Below are 8,364 nucleotides of genomic sequence, written 5' to 3'. Positions count from 1 at the left end.
GATCTACGATAAGAAATGCTTTTTTATTCCTTTCTTACCTTCAATTAACTTAATATATAAGATTCTAGACTGCAGAAGAATGTTTTTCACAGGCAGAAACCTTTCGTCAAATCATCATCTATCAGGAATTTTCAAATTAAATTAATTAGCAAAACAGGATGCCATGCATAACTCTCACATAAAATTTCATCTGTCCACCTGCATCTTTTACGCGTTAAACAAATAAAGGCAGGAATTTTTTAATCAAAACAGGATGCCATGCATAACCCTCATATCAAATTTCATCTGTCCACCTGCCTCTTTTGCGCATTGAACAAATAAAGCCAGGAATTTTGAGCTAAAGTATCATCTATCAGGAAACAATAAATCAAATAAATAGTCAAAACAGGATGCCATACGTAGCTCTCATATAAAATTTCACCTATACACCTGCATCTTTTGCGCGCTTAACAAACGCCTTATCTGTCAGGAAGCAATAAATCATCCTTGTTTTTCTCACAATAACCTTGAACCTGTTTACATGAATTTGGTTATGGACTATTGCGTAATCGTGACATCATCAGGATCCTTCGAGAACGTTCTCGAAGCTTAGCACGGGCACGAACCACTATAGGTCGAAGCTTCTCGTTGCCGGTAAGGTAGGAATCGTGGTCCAGAAACCCCCCTGTATATCTACTAATCAATCGAATAAAAGAAATGTGTAATATTTCAAAAATGTTAAGAGCAGTTAATGAACTTAGAATTAGTTTTGAACAATGTCAAACGCCAATAGACAAGTCACAAATATTTGTGAAATTTGCTGAAAATTGCGAAAATTCTGGATAAAATCAATATTTGTAGCTGGAATGAAAATGGCATAAAAACAGAATGGGAGAACTAATTGAATTCATTGATCGTTTTAATATTGACATATTAATGATTAATGAAACAAAATATACGTCAAACTGTTCATATGAGGCAGTTAAAATATGTGATTTTGTAACCTTAGAATGTACTTGTATAAAGTTAGCTAGTGATATATACTTAGTAGCCGCGTAACGAATTTACAAATAGGGAAATACATAAGTTGTTAAATATAGGCAGGAAAGTTATTTTATTTGGTGATCTAAACGCTAGAAATAAGATTTGGAATTGTCACGTAGAAAACAGAAGGGGCCAAATTCTTTCAAATTATGTACAAAATAATAACTGTAGTTTAATGTATCCAAATGACCCTACGTTCTATCCAAATAATGGATCAATGCCTACAACTATTGACATAGGAATTAATAAGAATGTACACTCTTTAACTGATATTCGAGTAGCACATGAATTGAGCTCCGACCACCTACCAATATTGTTTAGCCTAAACGCTCAACATAAAATTGGCAAAAATAGGTTAATTTATGACTATGACAAGACTGACTGGACAAATTGTCGCAACATATTAAATAAAGAAATTGAAATTACACAACAGATGACAAGTATAAACGAACTAGAAAAGCAAGTAAAAAAGCTTACAAACACTTTACAAAATTGCATTGATAAAACAATTCCTAAAAAACCATTAATGCAGACTCGCCATCACCTACCACCTGACATTGTTAAGAAAATTCACGACAAAAGAAGCCTTAGGAAAATGTGGCAACTTACTAGAAATAAAGACTATAAGATACAGTTCAACAAACAAACTCACCTAATTAACTCAGAAATATTTAAGTATAGAAATACGATATGGGGAAATCAGTTAAAAATGTTAAACCCAAATGATAACTCCCTTTGGAGAATGACAAAAATAATCAAAAAAGAATATTATCCTATACCTACATTGCAGAAAAATAATGAGGTTGCATTCACTCCAATAGATAAACCCCAAATGTTAGCAACACAATATGAAAAAGTTCACGACATTGGTTTACAAAATCTTACAAACGAACAGAATCAAATAGCTAAAACAGTTAATAATTTTATAAGTAAAACACAATTAGATGACTACATAGACTATTATACTCAACCTAGTGAAATAATAAGAACAATCAAGATGCTTCCTTCGAAAAAAGCTCCAGGTGTAGATAATATACAAAATATTATATTAAAAAATCTATCAAAAAAAGCAATTGTCAAACTAATGTACGTAATAAACGCTGCGATACGAATGTCATATTTTCCTAGTACTGGAAGACGGGAAATATAATGCCAATACACAAGGCTGGTAAATGTAGTACAGAACCAAGTAGCTATAGACCAATTTGCCTGCCACCAACGCTTAGTAAATTGACTGAAAAAACCATTCTAAAAAGACTTAGTGCCTTTGAAAAAAAAGGAAAATTATAATTGCTGAGTAGTTTGGATTCAGGGAACAGCACAGTACAGTGCAGCAACTCGTAAGAATAGTTAATGATATATGTACAAACTTTAATTTAAACAATGTCACAGTAATGTTATTTCTGGATATTGAGAAGGCATTTGATAGAGCTTGGACAGACGGATTAGTATACAAGATGATTCAGTACAACTATCCACTTATATTAATTAAACTAATTTACTCTTATCTACAGAATAGAAAACTTCACAGTAAATCCCAGGAATAAATTTTATCTTTCAAAAAGATAAAAATGTTGCATCACGTTTATCTAAAGAAAGATAAAATTTACCTGAAAAAAGATACAATTTATCGAAAAAAAAGATAAAGTTCATCTAACGTAAATGTTTTTTTGACATAGGTTACATATGTGAGTTGGCTGCGTTAATTTTCACGAAAACAATGTTCCTAATAAATTTCAAAATCCTCGCGGTATTCTATTTTAAATATTCTTACTTTATTTCACTCATTTTAAACCCAAACATCACTCACCTACATTTACTGAATACACAGTCTGCACTTTGGTTAGTTTATACTAAATAGTGTTTATTTATAACTTTTGAAGTCTACATCAGAGTCGATAGAAAACTGAAGATTTATTCAAAAAAAGTAAGACTGAACACACATAAACCATACATCAGGCCAATGGAAGGAACCGGAAACAAAAACAACCTCAAAGGAGCAGAATCACTGTCGCAGACATTGAATAAAACTGCAGATGAATTGGAAATCAACGAGACCATGGAGAGTAATCAGCAAAAAATGGAGATTCCTGTAAAGGAATATCAAGTTTTAATTTCCAACAGCCATAAACAACAGAGGACAATAGATCAGCTTCTGAAAACGATCCAAGAACAAATGGAAAGGATTCAAAACTTAGAAAAGGCGCAAATTGAACGAGACTCCAAAATGGAGACAGGAGAAGCAAGTTCATCAAAGAGGCAGAGACTGGAGCAAAAACCGAGTACTCAGGCCATCAAAACGAGTGACTCACGTACATCAGTTGTGAAGACAGGAAGATCGAGTGAAATTTCCACAGCCTCGGTAGGTGAAGGGATTAACGTCACCCCTGAAAAGGAACAAGAAGAATACCCAGAAGACCAGCTAACTTGAGGTTACGGAGGCTAAATTTTACTTGTACACTCTTAAAGACGAAAAACCTCAATCCTTTCTTTTAAAAGGACTTGACAATAACGAAAACCCAGACGAAATACTCGACGAACTCAAAAACTACAACGTAGACAAACTGAAATTTTTAATGGCTACTAGATTCACAACGACGAAATCAAAGAAAGAAAATAAAGTGTTACCTATATACTTAATACAAATATCATTCAGTCTTTTTCCAGTGTTGTAGGGAATGAGAAGCAACAAAGTGCTCAAACCCGTCGTACAACACAAACACAAAACAATACAAACTTGACAAACAAAGTAACGAAACATAATGCGCAACCGACAGGACAAATGACAGACTTGACACAAATAACTGACCTAATAAACAAAAATAGTGAGAATATACAAAAATTATTCCAAATGATGAAAGACCTCCTAGACGTTGCCAATGGCCGACAATAACGATTCAGATACACGAAATATCAGATTGAAAAAGTTAAAAATGGTCTCTATTAACGTAAACTCAATTATTCAAAACCAAAGGAGGGGTAGTCTTTTAAATTTCCTTAAAAAGAATGATCCAGACATAGCAGGATTATCTGAAACTAAATTAAATCCAAAACATAAAGTTGAATTTAAGGATTATAACATTATTCGTAGAGATAGGCCAAATTCAATACAGGGAGGGGGAGTTGCATTATTAATTAAAAAAGAGTTTAAATTCAAACAAATAATAGTATCAGAAGTCGAACAATTTAAAAATTCAGAAACGGTAATTATCAGCATCAAGCTGCAAAATAACCAGCAACTATATATTATTGCAGCGTATGCAGCCTATGGAGAAAGGTTAAGTTTTAATGAAGAATTAAATCAATTATTTAAAGTCCTTAAGCTAGATGACCCTGATAATTACTTTGTAATTGCAGGAGATCTAAACGCGAAACATACTAGCTGGCTAAATTCACAAAATAATACTAGAGGAACCTTTTTAAGAAACTGGATAAATGACAATAGAATCACGTAAAAAATAAAATTATATAGCTCGAGCCTCCCGTCTTTCCCTAGAGGAGATTCGTATTTGGATCTATGCTTAGCTGACGGTAGACTGAAGGTCGCCATTTTTGAGAATACAGACAAACTGAAAACATTAGATTATGACAGCGATCATAATGCGATCCAAATGCGAATTTCCTATAAAACTGATATGGATTTTTTATCAGAAAAAATGGAAACTATGCACAAACTTAGTTATAAGAAAACTAATTGGGAAAAATTTGCAAATTTCCTCGAAAAGGAATATATTTCGGACATTCCAAATAATAGAAATCTATCAAATGAAGAAATTGAAGTATATTTGCGGCATATAAATACGGCAATAACGATTGCCGTACAAGAGTATATTACGTCAATTAATAGATATTGGTCTGGAAAAATAAGTAATATTCCCGAAAGAGACCCAAAAAGTATGTTTCCGCAAGTAAACCAAATTTTTAGAACTAAAGGTAAAATATCCATCCCACAATTAAAAATCCCAAATCAGAATATTCCACTTTTACAGGAAGCAAATATAAATGTAGGCAGCCTAATTAAAGATCAAACGGATAAATTGATAATATCCAATCAGGAAGACAAACTAAAAATAATAGGAACACATTTTCAAAACACACACACTAGATTTCTTCACTTTGGAAGGGAAAGATGGAACAAGATTATACAGGAAAAAATAAAGAATTTTGAAACTGACATAGAAAACGATAAAGAAACTAATACTAAAGTAGTCAAATTCAGTGAAGATTTGCGGTCTGATTCACTTGCATTACAAGAAACCATCCCAAATTTCTTAACTTTAAACATAACACTAAACAAAATATTCAGAAAGTTAAATAATAAAAAATCTTCAGGCATTGATGGCATTCCAAATATTGCATTAAAACATATAACACCCACAATAGTGCACGATTATTGTATTTTATTTAATAATATGCTGAACAATAATTTCTTTCCGAAATAATGGAAAAAATCCAAGATAACTCCCATACCTAAAAAAGGAATTAATAGCACCAACCCAGCAGACATCCGACCTATAAGTCTATTGCCGAATATAAGTAAAGTTTTCGAAGTCATAGTAAAGGACTCTCTGTTGCATGTATGCGAAGAGAAAGAAGTTATACCGGAATTTCAGTTTGGATTTCGGCATAAGCATTCAACAATTCATGCAATAAATAAATTAACGTCGGACGTCTATAGGGCAATAAACGATAAAAAATATGTAGGGGCTTGTCTAATTGACCTAGAAAAAGCTTTTGACACAGTATGGATTGAGGGCCTGATTTATAAACTATTAAAGCTAAAATTCCCCAAAAATATCGTAAAAATGATCAAAGAAATGATTTGTTTGAAAATATTCAATATTATCTTTATACATGGAAACTAAAATTAAACATCCAAAAATGCGAAACAATCTTTTTCCATCCACCGCTTAGCGCAGCAAATAGGGACCTAAAGAGAAACTGGAAAGCCTTTCAGATAAAAGAAACAAAGGATGAGGGAGAGCCTGTTCCCAATAAGACATAAGTAAAATATTTAGGCACTAATATGGACCAATAGCTGAATTTCAATCAAAATGCGGAAATACAATTGGAAAAAGCAAATCAATCTTTTTCAAAACTCAAACGGTTAGTTTATAATAAACATTTAAATCCCAAAATCAAGTTAAGATGTTATACGCTAATAGTACGACCAATTTTAACGTATGCTTGCCCAGTCTGGTATAATGTTAGTGCAAGTATAATGGAAAAATTTAGAGTTTTTGAAAGAAAATGCCTCAGAATCTGCCTGGGAAAACACAGATCTGTAGAGTCCGAGTACCAAAAGTACATATCAAATGAAAAAATTTACAATTTGGCTAAAATTAACAAAATAGATTCACAAATATTAAAAATAACGAGAAACTATTTTGCCAGTATTCGGAAAGTAACGAATAACAGTCTCATTTTTGGAATTTATTACCCAAACGACGCATATTACGAAAAAATAATAAAAACTGACCACATTCCACCAGAGGCCTTTATGTATCTGGACAAAAACGGATACATACAAGACGAACATGACGCACCAATCATTTACCACTATCACAGAGGACTGAGACAAAAAGCTATTCTTTGCAAAAAGAACCTAGACACAAAAATCTCACACGAAGCATGGAGGTTTAAAACATGCACGACAAACAAAGAAAAGAAAGACAAACATAGACTAAATAAAGAGAAATATTTTTGGCTCGACGAATAGCTAATCTTTGATGATCCTACAATTCTTATAATGTAAACCTATTTCATTGTAAATTTAGCTCGAAATATAAATCGCCAGATAGCGTTTAATCGACGGAAAGAAATAATCACATATTATCTGACAATATATAATACATATCTATAAATAGATAATATTTTTCTATGACCGACTCTCATATAGTGTTAGGAAAAACTAGCATTATGCAATCTCATATTATTATATCTTGATAGTTCTAAGTTCCTTTGTAAATATAGTTGTAGATCTGTTATTTTTCTTATATTTTCATCTTTCGTAGTATATATTTGTTACCCAAAAACACTGAATTATGGTCAGTTTTTGTACGCCACTTTTCTGATCACGGACACGCAAAAATGTACGTGATAAATTGACTTCCACGTTAATCGATATCTTAATGAAAAATTAGAATTAAGTTTGCTATAACATTTAGTATGCTAATTACGAAAGCATAAGAATTTTATTTAACAGTTATGAAGTTTTTAATACCTTCGATATAAAGCCAAATCTTTTTGACTTTTCAATCCTGCAAACGGGATGGGTCATTCAATACATTTACTGATTACGGCCATCTGCTTGTCATTATTTTTGTTGCAAAATTTCCCTCTTCTTGACAAATTGTTATTAAATTTTTATGTTATATGAAATATGTCCTCCCTTTCTGAATTGGCAACACTAAAAACGGGGTAGTGTCTTTAAAGACTTACACGTAATTCTGTAATTTGTCAACGGCCATACCACGCTGAATGCACCAGTTCTCGTCGTCTGAATTCTCGTCTGATACCACGCTGAAAGCACCAGTTCTCGTCTGGAGTGCGGTTTTAATGTTATTAGGCGTTATAATAAAAAAAGTGTATATGCTGAAGTGACTACTTACAATCTTAAGGATTATTCTTATCTAGTGATATAATAATTTTGACTCTCTGTGACTAAAGTAAGCAGAATTGAAATATTTAAAAATCCTAACCTAAAAGTGGATGCCGGAGGCTTAAACCACGTGGGAGAGATGCATATGAACTCAAACCTCGAAGGTGAGAAAACAATTCCCTCTGGAAGTGAGAATAAGTCGATGAACGAATTGTTAATTACAACCGAAAGAAAAAGAAAAAACACGATGATTCCTCCAAAGGGCGAGTCTATGAAATTAGCCAAGCAAGACAAAAATGTGACCTTCGTCTCTACTAACAGGTTTCAGGTTCTAGCGGCTATGGATGCCAAAACAGACGATTCTAGTATGGAATATAATGAAAACGACGAAACTTCTCAACCAGAACCACAACAACATAAAAATAAAAATAATCAAGTTAACAATACAGCTAAATCTACAAAAAAACCACCGCCACTGGTGGCCACTAGTAGCAAAGAAAAACTTTCGTGATAAAAGGTCTGCATGAAAAATCAGATACAGCTGAAATCCTCAAAGAGTTAAAGGAACTTGACTTCCCTGCATTCTATATGAACAAAATGAAAAATACAACTAGACCATTATTTATGGTCACATTTCTAGCATCTACTAAATTAAATGAACTCACGCAAAAAGTACGTTTTTTAGAATACACTAAAGTATCCTGGGAACCCTATATTAACAAGAATAAAATATCACAATG

The sequence above is a fragment of the Belonocnema kinseyi genome, chromosome 6 (genome assembly GCF_010883055.1).
Source record: "Belonocnema kinseyi isolate 2016_QV_RU_SX_M_011 chromosome 6, B_treatae_v1, whole genome shotgun sequence".
NCBI classification, from domain to species: Eukaryota; Metazoa; Arthropoda; class Insecta; order Hymenoptera; family Cynipidae; genus Belonocnema; species Belonocnema kinseyi.
The sequence above is the reverse complement of the archived record's forward strand: the minus strand, read 5'-3'. Positions refer to the sequence as shown.